The sequence below is a fragment of the Ailuropoda melanoleuca genome, chromosome 15, assembly GCF_002007445.2.
Source record: "Ailuropoda melanoleuca isolate Jingjing chromosome 15, ASM200744v2, whole genome shotgun sequence".
In the NCBI taxonomy this organism is placed as follows: domain Eukaryota; kingdom Metazoa; phylum Chordata; class Mammalia; order Carnivora; family Ursidae; genus Ailuropoda; species Ailuropoda melanoleuca.
The window spans coordinates 735451-749144 of NC_048232.1; positions in this window are offsets into that span (position 1 = coordinate 735451).

The following is a 13694-nucleotide window of genomic DNA, read 5'->3' on the forward strand; positions in this document are numbered from 1 at the left end:
CAAAGTGGCCTTTTCACTGACTGTGATTCCTAGGGCTTTACAAGTGGGGTGGGTTGTGGGGCAGTTTCTGGAAGTTTTCCTCGGAAGTCCACTTGGGACCCGGAGGATGAAGCCGCCCCATAAGGATGGAGGGACATCGAAGGAACCTGGGTCCGTGAGGATTCCCTGCCGCAGCGGCACCAGCGGCCGGGACCGCCCACCTCCCTGCTTCCCCAGGAGAGAAAATGCTCTATGTTGCATTTCTCACTCACTCCCAACCCAACCCTGTTACCTGCTATACTTGCTGTCAAACACACAGGAATACCCGCCTTAACCCCTCACATTTCTGTTTACCTCTTCTCTTCCTTATCTAAGATCTTTATTTAGCACCCACTTTTGTTCACTGCTGGTCAGGGCCTGGGGGAAACCATCGTAAGCAAGACAGCCCAAGGGCTGGTCTGTGCAGAGTTAGCCCGCAGAGCAGGGAGACGCAGCAAAGGTGAATAGATGAGATCATTCTGCGTAGTAATGAGTACTGTGAAGTAACCAAAATGCGGGGTATGTTATTTTCCTTTTACCGCTGTACCAAATTATCACAAACAACCCACATTTATCACCTTACAATTCTGAAGGTCAGAAGTCGGACATGGACCTCACGGGGTTAAAATCAGGGTGCCCTTTCTGGAGGCCCTGAGGAAGAACCTGTTCTTGCCTCTTCCATATAATGTAGGCCACCCACACTGTTGGCTTAGGGCTCCTTCCTGCACCTCTAATGCCAGCAGTGGTAGATTGAGTCTTTCTGATGCCCCATCCACCAGACACTGACCATCCTGCCTCTCCCGCTTTGAAGGACCCTTGTGACTACATGGGCCTTACCCAGGTAACCCCAAATAATCTCTCCATTTTAAGGTCAGCTGATTAGTAACCTTTAATCCACCTGCTATCGAAATCACTCTTTGCAACACACAAGGGTTCCATGCGTTCCAGGAATTAAGAGGAGGCTATCTTTGTGGGCTTTATTCTGCCTGCCATGGGTGTGTGGTGAATGGACATACGGGGTGTCCTTCAGGTGAAGGGAGGCCTTGCAAGGAGGCCTCCCAGAATTCAACCAGGTATACCAGATGCTCTGAGGCTGGACAGAGACCCTGCTGTGTGGGGAACAGAGTGGGGCCTAGTGGGTGCGGAAGCGTCCAAGGTGAGGTGAGAGGTGCACAGGGGCCCCTGGGCTTGGATCTCCACTCTATGAAGTGGACCCAATCAGAGGTTTTGAATGGCAGTGTGATGTCATGTAGTGTGCAATGTAAAGGTCACTTTGTTGTCGTGTAGACCATGGCTCGTAGAGGGCAGCAGAGTAAATAAGGAGAGTGAACCAGCAGGAGGGAGCTACAGTAATGGATTAAAGAAAATTGATTAGGGTCATACTGTTGGGAAATGAGAATGGGTTCGGAATATATCCTGAAGAGAGAGGCCACTGAACTTGCTGATATGAACTAGTTGCGGCGAGTGAGGAAAGAAAATTGAGAGTGAATCTCGGAATTTTGGCTCAAGGAACGGACTGGCTGATCACAGTACTTACTGAAAAGCGGAGAAGTGGGTGAGAAATGGATTTGCAGTAGGAGCCAAGACTCTGCACAGGCTGGGTAAGCATGAGGTATCTAGTAGGGTTCCCAGTGAGGCGATGAGGTTTGTGCAGCTCTGCTTGGCTGCCTTGTCCAGTGCAGCTTGGACAACCAGCATTTTTGTTCTCACAGTTCTGGAGGCAGGAAGTCGGTGATAAGGTGCCGGGGTTGGTTTCTGAAGAGGCTCCTTCTCACTGTGTCCTTACATGGTGTTTCCTGTGTGTGCGTGAAGAGAGAGAGCTCTCTGGCATCCCTTCCTCTTCCAAAACGACACCAGTCCTATCAGAGGGGGGCACCCAGAGCCCTTCCTGATGTGACTCCTTTTCCTTCTTCACACTCACCTCTTTCCACTTCCTACTCCACCCACAGGAGGCCCTTGCATTTCTCAAGCGGCCACGTAACGGCTCAACTTCCGTCATACACAAATGCTGTTCCTTCACCAATAGCGCCTTTCTCTACCTGGAGCACAGATGGGAGCCAGCAAGGGCCAATCAAGTGGAGGGGTGGAGAGGAAAGAACCAAAGGGACAGAGCCAAGGTCTTCAGGGAAGGAAGATGTCTGCTCCAAGAAGAACAAGAACAACATCATGGAACAGGTCAGATGATGCCACCAATACTAAGAATCGGGTCTTGACGGCTGGATGCTACAAAGAAGGGCATTTCAGAGGCGCCGGGGTGGCTCGGTTGGTTAAGCGTCTGACTCTAGGTTTCGGGTCAAGTCATGATTTTGCAGTCATGCGTCCAGCTCTGAGCTCAGTGCGGAGTCTGCTTGGGATTCTCTCTCCCTCTCCCTCCTGCTCACTTTCTCTCTCAAGTAGATACATAGAATCTTCTTTAAAAAAAAAAAAAAGAAGAAGAAGGAAAAAGAAAAAAGAAAGAAGGGCATTTCATTGATCAGCAGGGACATAGAGAGGAGGGGTTGGCAGGGGTGCAAGAATGCAAAAACTGCACTGGGGAACCTGCTGGATCACTCTGGCTAGACCCAGACTCCTTCCAGGAAGTACAGAGAGTATCTGGCAAGAAAGTCCTCCTTCCTCTTGAACCTGCCTCCACGACATCTCCTTATCTGTGAAGTGCATTTGGCATAAATGATGCTGATGGCTTTTCTCCATGTTCACCTTTCTCACCCGTGAAAGAGCACTTGTGCTCCAAACCCAGAAATACAGCACTAAATTACATACTTTGTCCTCCAACTCTTCCGTATGCCTTCGTTCTAAATCCCAAACCAGCGGGCGCTCAAACCTCAGTCATTCAGCGAGAGCTTCTGGAGCACGTGCGATGTGTCCAACACCTGCCTGGTGAGATCAGAGGAGGGAACAGTCAGCAGGGCTCAAGGTAAGTAAGCAAGGAAGACAGGGGCAGAAAATGTCCTCCACACGTGGCAACCAGGAAGTTCTTGATGTGCTTGCGGATTGATCTGTGGCCTGATGGCAAATAAAATAAATGAGGAAAAAAAGTTCATGATGGGAAAATTCTCTCTGTGATGTGTCAAAGAATTTGGGGTTAATTAGCCTGAAAAGAAGAAAACTAATTTAGAAGCTGTCCTACAATATGTTTATTTTCTTTTATGGTCAAAATACTACTGTTCTTAGTGCAAAATAATAAAACTTGAAAAACAAAACAAAACACACATAGGAGTAATCAATAAAAGTAATCTATAATTACACTGCCGAGAGAGGCAAGAGACACAGTAAAATTTTGTTATATGCCCTTCCCGACTTCTAGCTACACACCGTTATCATTTTTAAACAAAATAGTATTACATCATTTATACTGTTTCAAAAAAATAATAGCTTTGGGGCGCCTGGGTGGCACAGCGGTTAAGCGTCTGCCTTCGGCTCAGGGCGTGATCCTGGCGTTACGGGATCGAGCCCCACATCGGGTTCCTCTGCTATGAGCCTGCTTCTTCCTCTCCCACTCCCCCTGCTTGTGTTCCCTCTCTCGCTGGCTGTCTCTATCTCTGTCGAATAAATAAATAAAATCTTTAAAAAAAAATAATAGCTTTATTGAGGTATAATTCACATATCAATATAATTCATCCATTTGAAGTATAAAATTGAGTGGTTTTTAGATATTCACAGATGCGTTCAAGCATCTCCACAGTCAGTTTTAGAACGTTTTCAACACTTCAAGAGGAAAGGCGGTACGATTTAGCTATCCCCCCGGTACTCCTCTTCCCCTACCCCTAAGCAGCCACTAATCGACAATCTAGATTTCCCTGTTCTGGACATTCCATATGCATGGAATCATATCATATGTGGTCTCTTGTAACTTCGCATGTGTTTCAAGTTCATCCATGTTGATACGTATGTCCATACTTCTTTCCTTTTTATGGTGAAATAAAATTTCATTGTATGAAGATACCACATTTTGTCTACCCATTTGTCAGTTGATGGACATTTACGTTGTTTTGACTTTTTGGCTATTATGAATACTGCTTCTGTGAACTTTCATGGGCAAGGTTTTGCGTGGACATATTTTCATCTCTCCTGGATGTGTACCAGGAGTGGAAGTGCTGAGTCATATGGTAACTCTATGTTTGATCATTTGAGGAATAGCCAGACTGTTTTCCACAACAGATGCACCATGTTCCGTTCTCATCAACAGTGTGTGAGGGTTCTAATTCTTCTATGTCCTTGTCAACACTCATCATTACCTGTCTTTTTTAGTCAAGGCCATGAGGATTTAGTCCTGTGTTTTCTTCTAAGAGTTTTATAGTTTCAGCGCTTATATTTATGTCTTTGGTCCATTTCGAGTTAACTTTTGTATAAGGCGGAAGATAAGGGTGCAAATGCACTCTTTGCATGTGGCTGTCCAGCTGTCCTAGCACCATTTCCTTGTTTATCTTTGCCTAGTTTTTCTATTCGTTGTTGGAAATGAGTACTGAAGTTTCCAACTATCATTGTTGAATTGTCTATTTCTCTATTTCTGTCAATTTCTGCTTTATGTATTTTGGTGTGCTGTTGTTAGGTATATATATGCTTATAATTGTTTCTTCCTAATGGATTGACTCTTTTCTCACCTTAAATATCTCTGTCCCCAGGGGCGCCTGGATGGCTCAGTCACTTAAGCATCCGACTCTTGATTTCAGCTCAGGTTATGATCTCAGGGTTGTGAGATCAAGCCCTGCATCAGTCTCCTCGCTCAGAGAAGAGACTGCTTAAGATTATCTCTCTCTCTCCCTCTGCTGCTCTCCCTGATTATTCTCTCTCTCTGATATAAATAAATAAATCTTTAAATGTCTCTATCTCCAGGGGAACCTGAGTGGCTCAGTCAGCTGAGGCTCTGACTTTGGCTCAAGTCATGATCTCAGGGTCCTAGGAGGAAGCCCCATGTTGGGCTCTGTGCTCAGCTGGGAGTCTGCTTCCTCCTCTCCCTCTTCCCTGCCCCTGACTAGTGCTCTCTCTTTCTCTCTCTCAAATAAATAAATAAATAAAACATTTTTAAAAATAAATAAGTAAATAAATAAATATTTCCATTCCCAGTAACATTTTTGTTTTAGAGTCTATTTTGTCAGACATTTCATGCTCATAGATTGGAAGAACAAATATTGTCAAAATGTCTATACTACCCTAAGTGTCTACATGTTTTATGCAATCTCTATCAAAATACCAATAGCATTTTTCACAGAGCTAAAGCAAATGATCCTAAAATTTGTATGGAACCACAAAAGACTCCACACACCCCTCTGTACTATTGGTGGGAATGCAAACTGGTGCAGCCACTCTGGAGAACTGTATGGAGGTTCCTCAAAAAGTTAAAACTGGAACTGCCTTATGATCCAGCCATTGCACTAGTAGGAATTTACCCAAAGACTACAAAAATATTAATTCAAGGGGATAAATGCACCCCAATGTTGATACCAGCATTATTTACAATAGCCAAATTATGGAAACACCCAAGTGTCCATAGACCGGTGAACGGATAAAGAAGATGTGGTGTGCGTATACAATGGAATATTCCTCAGACGTAAAACAGAATGAGACCTTGCCATTTGTCATGGTGTGGAAGAAGCTACAGAGCTTTGTGCTGAGTGAGATGTCGGTCAGAGAAAGGCAGATGCCATATGACCCCACTCATGTGCGACTGAAGAAAAGAAACAGATGAGCAAGGGGAAACGAGAGAAAGAGAGAGAGGCAAACCAAGACACGGACTCTTCACTCTAGAGAACACACTGCTGGTCACCGAGGGGGAGGTGGGTGGGAGGTGGGGGAAACAGGTGATGGGGGTGAAGGAGCGCACTTGCGGTGATGAGCACTGGGTGACGTACGGAAGTGTTGAATCACTACATTGTACGCCAGGAACTAATGTAACACTGCGTGTTAACTATGCTGGAATTAAAATAAAAACTTTTAAAAAATGAAGTTCTGGGGCGCCTGGGTGGCACAGCGGTTAAGCGTCTGCCTTCGGCTCAGGGCGTGATCCCGGCGTTATGGGTTCGAGCCCCCACATCNCCCTCCCCCCACCCGGCTCCCCCCCTATCCGCCTGCTTCTTCCTCTCCCACTCCCCCTGCTTGTGTTCCCTCTCTCGCTGGCTGTCTCTATCTCTGTCGAATAAATAAATAAAATCTTTAAAAAAAAAAATGAAGTTCATTTTGTCTGATGTTAGTGTAGCCACCCCAGCTTTCTATGGTTACTATTCGCATGACATATCTGTTTCCGTTATTTTACTTTCAGTCTATTTCTATCTTTGACTCTAAAATGAGTCTCTGGGGGCGTCTGGGTGGCACAGCGGTTAAGCATCTGCCTTCGGCTCAGGGCGTGATCCCGGCGTTATGGGATCGAGCCCCACGTCAGGCTCCTCTGCTATGAGCCTGCTTCTTCCTCTCCCACTCCCCTGCTTGTGTTCCCTCCGTCGCTGGCTGTCTCTATCTCTGTTGAATAAATAAATAAAATCTTAAAAAATAAATAAATAAAATAAAATAAAATAAAATGAGTCTCTGTGACAGCATAAAATTGGATCTTGCTTCTTAACATCTAATTTGACAAGATGTTTATTGTGTGATCCATGCACATTTAACGTTACTATTGATATAGTTGGCTTTATATCTACCATTCTGCTTTTTGTTTTATATGTGTCTCATATCTTCTTTTTTACACTGTTACTCCTTTAATGTTTTCTTTTGCATTGAGTAAATGTTTTCTAAGGCAGCATTTAATTTCTTTATATGATTTTCACTATCTATTTTTGAATTATTTCCTTGATGGTTGCTCTAGGGCTTACCATATGCATCTTATCAGAATCAGCATCAGATTTATATTTTTAATTCCAGTGAGATATAAAATGTTCCTCCTGTATAGTTCTATTCCCTATCCTTCCTTTTTGTGGTATAAGTTATATGCATGTGATTTGAGTAAACCTTACAGACCCAACAACACCTTGCTATTATTATCACTTTATAATATTTGATGTACTTTAAAGCGTAAATAAGAAGAGAGGGTGATCATAAATTTACAACTTCTGTTACATTAGGCTCTTATTTACCATGTCTGATTATCTTCCTTTTTTTCTGAATAAATTAAGGTTACCATGTGGAAACATTTCCAGAGCACAATACAGCTTTGCTGCAACTCATCTCTTTTGTGCTGTTGTTGGCAAATCTGTTACATTTCTGTATGTTGCAGGCCTAACAATATATCATATACATATTTTAAATACTTGCTTTTAAAATAATTAAGAAAAAAGTAAATATGCATTTATACTATTATAATTACATGAATATCTTCACTATCTTTGGGTTTTTGTGTGTATGTGGATTTGAATTACCATCTGGGATGACTAGCTTTCAAGACTTCCTTTAGTATTTCTTGTAAGGTCCACAGGCAACAAATTCTCTCAGCTTTTGCTCATTTGGGAAAGTCTTTATTTCACCTTCATCTACGAAAGATAGCTTCACTAGATAGGGGAATCCTGGTTGACACGTTTTTTTCTTGGAGCACTTTGAAAATGTACTCCTTCCGACTTCCATTGCTTCTGGTGAGAAGTCAGTTGTCACTCTTATTGGGGTTCCTTTGTAAGTGATGAGCTGTTTTTGTGCTTTCAAGATTTTCTCCTTATCCTTAGCCTTCAGCATTTTTAGTAGGATGCGTCTGTTGTCCAACTCTTTGTATTTATTTCATTTGGAGTTTATTGAGCTTCCTGGATTGTTTTTTAATAACTTTGGGAAGTTTTCAGCCGTTATTTCTTGGAATATTCTTTTTGCTCCTTTCTCTTTTCTCCTTCTATTTCTGTTACGTGTATGTCAGTGCCCTTACTATTGTCCTACAAATTATGCAAGACTGTATTCATATCTCTTCATTTTTCTTTCTCTGTCTGTAGATTGCATAATCACCATTGATCTACCTTAAAGTGTGCTCACTTTTTTCTGCCAGTTCAAATTTACCATCCAGCGAATGTTTCACTTTAGGTGTTGTAGTTTCAACTTCAAAATTGCCATTTTAAAAAATAATTTCTGGCTTTTTATTGATATTTTCTTTTTGATGGCATTGTAATCATACCATCCTTTAATTTGTAAATTATGGCTCCACGTAGTTCTGTGAACATATTTTTAATGGCTATTTGGAGTCTTAGTTAACATCTGGTCTTGTCACTCTCGTGGGCAATTTCTTTTGCTTGCTTTTCTTTTTGATTCTTTTCTTTCTTTTTTTTTTTTTTTTTTTTTTTTTTTTTTTTTTTTTTTTTTTTTTTTTTTTTTTTTTTTTTTTTTTGGTGTTTGGGCCGTATTTTCCTCTGCATGTGTTTTAATTGTGATTTGCATTTGTCTGTTTTTATCCTTCTTTATTTTTTCATTTAGCTACATAACAATATTTTCCCATGTCAGTGAAAGAATCTTCTATGATGTGGTTTTATATGGCTGTAGAATGTACTATTTAAGAATGAGTACCCCAATTTATTAAACCTGTACTCTGTATATGGACCTCTCCAGTTTTCACTAAGCAAACTTACTTTCTATGTACTTATATTTTCCACGGACACAAAAACAGATGATCAGATGTTCTCTTTCCTTCTTTAAACAGAATAAAAAATTATGGGTTTAAAGTGTAAGAAAGATTACATAATTTAGACACTGGGAAACTACGTAATTATAGACTTTAAGCACTGATATGCGTGTTTAAGCATATATGTGATATACTTGTTCGATCCTTTTTTCCTTCCTTCTGGATCATCAGACACGGCTTTGTTTCTCGAAGTGGGGGTTAACGGCCTTCTGGACGAGGCCACCTTTCCCGGTGTGGTTTGTGTTCACTTCCCGTGATGTTTAGCAGCCCTCTCCTTCCACTGAAGTCAGTACTGCTCCCCAGCTATTGTGACACCCAAAATCCCCTTTTCCCTTGGACAAAACGTTGTTGAACATCACTGGAATATGTGTCTGTAATAGTGTACGTTCAATCCTGACAGTAAGTAAGGGGATGGAGAAGAGATAGTCGTGCAAAAGCATAACCTCGTGTGCTTAAACATCCTACTTCCGGCTGCCGGTGCAGCTCAGAGGCAGGGTCCCGGTGCTCAGTCAGCAAACACGCCCGGGAGACAGGTGGCCCTTCTCCGAGGTACACGGGAGGGGACCGAGTCTGCACAGCATGCAGCTGCCCAGAGTTCCGCAGCTACAGTCTCCGAGCTGCGGGCGGGGGTCCACTGCCCCCAGACACACGGCGAAAACGAACACAGAAGACGGCCCATGTGAGACGAGGTACCCGGGATTTGTTGCTGGTGTGGTGTTTCTTTCTGAGAGGCTACGACATGGGTGCTCATCATTACTGATACTCATACGTATGTTATGCTTCAGAGTAAAAAAACAAACAAAAGAAAAGGGGCGTATTATACAGAACCATTTTGTAAAGATCTGATCGTAAGTTGAGAAGAGAGGAAGGACTCAAAGTGTCAAAGCCATAATAAGATCAAAGCCTCGGGGTGCCTGGGGGGCTCAGTCAGTGAAGAGTCCAACTCTTGATTTCAACTCAGGTCAGGATCTCAGGGTGGTGGGAACAAGCCCTGCGTTGGGCTCCCTTCTCAGCGGGGAGTCTGCCTGTGATTCTCTCTCTCCGTCTCCGCCCACCCCCTGTTCACCGGCTCTCTCTTAAAAAAAAAAGAAAGAAAAGAGAAAAGATCGAAACCTAGAAAACCAAGTTCTGTTCTCAAGGGGTCGAATTGGGTACTGAAGAGGATTAGGAAGACGTTTGCTTCTCATCTGCACTTAGTTTATTTGTGGGGCATAAATATGTTCCTCATGAGCTAAATTATCCTCTTTTAAAACACTTCTTTTGTTTTCTCAACTTCTGAAGGTGTTAACATGGCATCTCCACAGCTGTGTTAGCGTTTGTTTTCTCCGATTTTTTCATCCTTAATTTTTCTCACTGTTCCGGGATGGGGAAGGTGGGAGTGCTTTGCTCCTCGCCTCTCTGGACATGCACGCTTCAAGTTGCCTCCTAGGAGCCACTCAGAAGCGAGGTCCTGTGCAGCATGGCTCCTGGAGGCCCGAGGGGAAACAGAGGGATGTAGTTTTGGAATGCAGGTGAGGTGGAGTCCGGAGCCCACGACCAAGAAAGAAATCTTGAGATGTCTCTGGTGCAAAACAGTGGTTTATGAAAGCACAGGAACAGGACCCGTGGGCAGAAAAAGTGGCTGCCCCAAGTTGTGAGGGGTGGCTGATCAAATACTATGGGGCTAGGGAGGTAAGGAAAAGGGAGGTTTCAAAAGAACTTTCATATGCTAAAGAGGACCTGCAAGATACCAAGGCCTTGCCATTCATTGTCCAGTTAAGGCTGTTTACCCCTCCAGCAAGACATTAACATGGAGATAGTTGGGAACTCCTGGAAGACTGTCACACTTGTCCCTTCCAGGAGTGGGGGTGGGGGGTACGTGGTGTCAGCCCTCAGCTTGCCTTCTGCTCCCTCATCAAGAGCAGCGGCTGCTCCCCATTGTCCGCTCCAGGAGGTGTGTTGGGCCGCGGTGCCGTTAGAAAATTGGTTGGATAGGTTTGGCGATCCTATGCTGAACAGTCTGATTGCTAATGGGGAAGAAGGCGGACTTCGAAGAGTGGGGAGTGCTGTGTGTCTCCATCCTGACACGGTGGCGTTCCCTCTGCGACCATGTCTGCGGGGTGCGTCGTGAGGGAGGTGTGACACACAGCCTGGGTGGACCTCTCCCTCCGTCCTCAGCAGCGCAAGACCGCAGGTCTCCTCCCCCGCGTGCGACTCTCACCGCTGTTCTTTCCCTGCACCCTGTGGCTTTGCCAGTATTAGAACACGCGACTCACAGGACTTACAGCGGCAGTAGTCACGTGACTGTCCCGGCTGCCGCTGGCCAAAGACGCAGCCCTAAAATATCAGAATTTTGAGAACCACAGATAGACTGAATGCTGGAGCAGGACTGGGCCCTTTTCTTCACTGAAAATAAAAGGAAGTTTATGTCCCATTTTTTTAGCCCCCCCCCCCATGGAAATAAGCCGTGCCTGCCCAACAGGGCGTCTCTAGGCTGTATTGATACATATTTATCGGAAAGCCTTGTGCTGTATTCAGCATGCATGGAATTTACGAAGATACTTAAGATAAGGTAGGTGGGGAAACTGACCCCACCCAGGGACAACCTCAAGGAAAATTCCCCTCTTTGAGGCAGAAAACTGACATTTTAAAATAACTAATTATCGGCTCAAAAGGCAAAACAGTTTCCCTGTCAGGAAATGAATATCCTTGGGGCGCCTGGATGGTAGCGTCTGCCTTCCACCCAGGTCATGATCCTGCGGTCCTGGGGTCCTGGGATCAAGTCCCGCATCGGGCTCCCTGCTCAGCGGGGAGTCTGCTTCTCCCTCTCTCTCTGCCCCTCACCCCTACTCGTTCTCTCTCTCTGTCAAATAAATACATCAAATCTTTAAAGTACATATATACATATATATTTTTTCTTTTTAAAAAGGAAGAAATGAATGTCCTTGCTCACATGGGTGAGCTCACTTTCTTGCATACTTTCAGTTGTTCTATTGTAGCTGTACTCTTCAGGATTCAGTTCACTTTTGCCAACAATCATATATGCCGCGAGAGAGCCGTGCTCTGGTGGCTTCAGAGCGGCCTTGAAATAAATGGACGTCTCTTTCTGGGGAGCCTGGACGGAATACACTTACAGTGCCTTGCCCGCCAGCCACTGGGCTGCCATTGGAAGATAATTACACTTCGACAGGCGTGCACTTTTTCACTTTCTTTTTAAAAGCAGGAAACAGTTTGAGGCTGCTGGGGACCCACTCAGAGCCCCAGAATTAGTCTAAAGATTATTTTAAACTCAAGACATTTGATCCAACAGACGCAGAAAGAAGCCTTCTCAGAGCTTGCCTTGCCTGACTAAAAGCAGCATCTTCTGGGAAAATGCCATGATTTCCCTCTCAGAGGTGAGCAGAGAGATCAAGATCCCAGCAGCGAGGTCAAGAGTAAATCCACCTTAAACCCCCCACTGGGAGAGGCTGGGGCCATGAAGAACACAGAAAGACCACTCACACCTGCTTAAAGGAACATTATCCCAAAGGTTCTTACCTCCTGTTTGTTTTCCTAAAAACACATTTGTCTTTCCTGCAGAAACCTATTTGTCTTTCCCTTGGAAGCTTTTCTCCCCCACCCTTTCCGCTAGGAAGTTGGGTATACACGCCCTCCGCCCTCCGCAAGTTCTAACTGCCCCTTCCAGTGGATCAACACTGAAGCACCCCCCCCCCCGGGGGGCTGCAGGTTGAGGGAATAAATCAACTCTTCTTTCCTTTTGCTAATCTGTCTTTTGTCCGTTTCATTCATACGCCCCCAGGAAAGTTATTCCTCTCCTGCAAGACTAACCTGAGCTTTGCTCATCCAGAGGTCTTTCTCGAGGCGCCAGTTCAATCTTGTGAAGGGAAATGCTCAGGCGTGTTCTAAACGGGGCAGGAGGCGGAAGCAGGCCAACTCCATGGAGGTGATTTCCAGAGAGGTCCTGGATCCCTAGTGTGTCCCATTTTCCTCCTCAGTGCGTGCTCTGAGGACCCCCGTCCCACCCTGCTTAGGGAGCTTGACCACGTGCACATCGCTAGGCCCTGCCTCCGACGGAGAGAATCAGAATCACCCGCAAGGGGCTGGGGGTGTGCACGTGTTATGGGCTCTCCAGGTAACTCCTGGATGTATGAAAATGTAGTTCCTCTGGCGTCTGGGAAGAAGTTTAGGAAACATAAAGATCAAAGTGTCGTGGTCCCCATCCTCCAGGATTTCAGGAATTCACCTAAGAAGAAAAGATTCACAGAATGACAGCAGAGGGGAGACTGTTGGTAAGTCCCGGTGAAGAGCTCTACAGAAACGGAAGTGTAGTTGCCCATATTTATAAACTCGTCCACAAGCCAAGATCTGCTTAGTGTTTTAAAACACAATTTCGGGGGCACCTGGGTGGCTCAGTCGGTTGGGTGTCTGCCTTCAGCTCGGGTCATGATCTCAGGGTCCTGGGATCGAGCCCCATATCAGGCTCCCTGCTCCGTGGGGAAGCCTGCTTCTCCCTCTCCCTCTGCCTCTCCTCCTGCTTGGGCTGCTTCTCTCTCTAAGATAAATAAATAAATCTCTTAAAAAAATAAATAAAATACAATTTCAGTAACCTTGATCACAGACTGTTTTCATCAGAGGCTAGGGCACAGGCTCCAGAAATCTGTGGACTAGGGCCAAGGACAGGTGCAATAACCTGAAACCAGCATGTCAAATATTGTTGCAGCAAATAATCAATTTGGGCTAAATAGAAACTGGCCATCGCTGAAGTCAGCCAGAGTCCTGGCTCCACAGACGAGACAGGAGTCAAAGCCCAGTCAGACCACGGCCAGGGGGACTCCCGGTGTGCAGGCAGCGCGGGGCGCAGCAGCAGGGTGGGGGTGACCGGGGCTGGGCTGCTGGGCATGGAAAGGGTGGAACGAGGAGAGGCACACTGGAACTCCAGAAAAGAAGGCCACGAAACACTGATATGCAGTAGGCCCCTCCACCCTTGACCCCGGCCTTCCAGGCTGAGCCCAGAGGTGGCCCCTGTGGGGCGGTCAGCAGGGGAGAAGGGTGCCGAGCACGGCGAGCAGAACTTGTTCAGTACCGCACCACCTTCTGGTGGAGAACCAGTCCTTCCTCA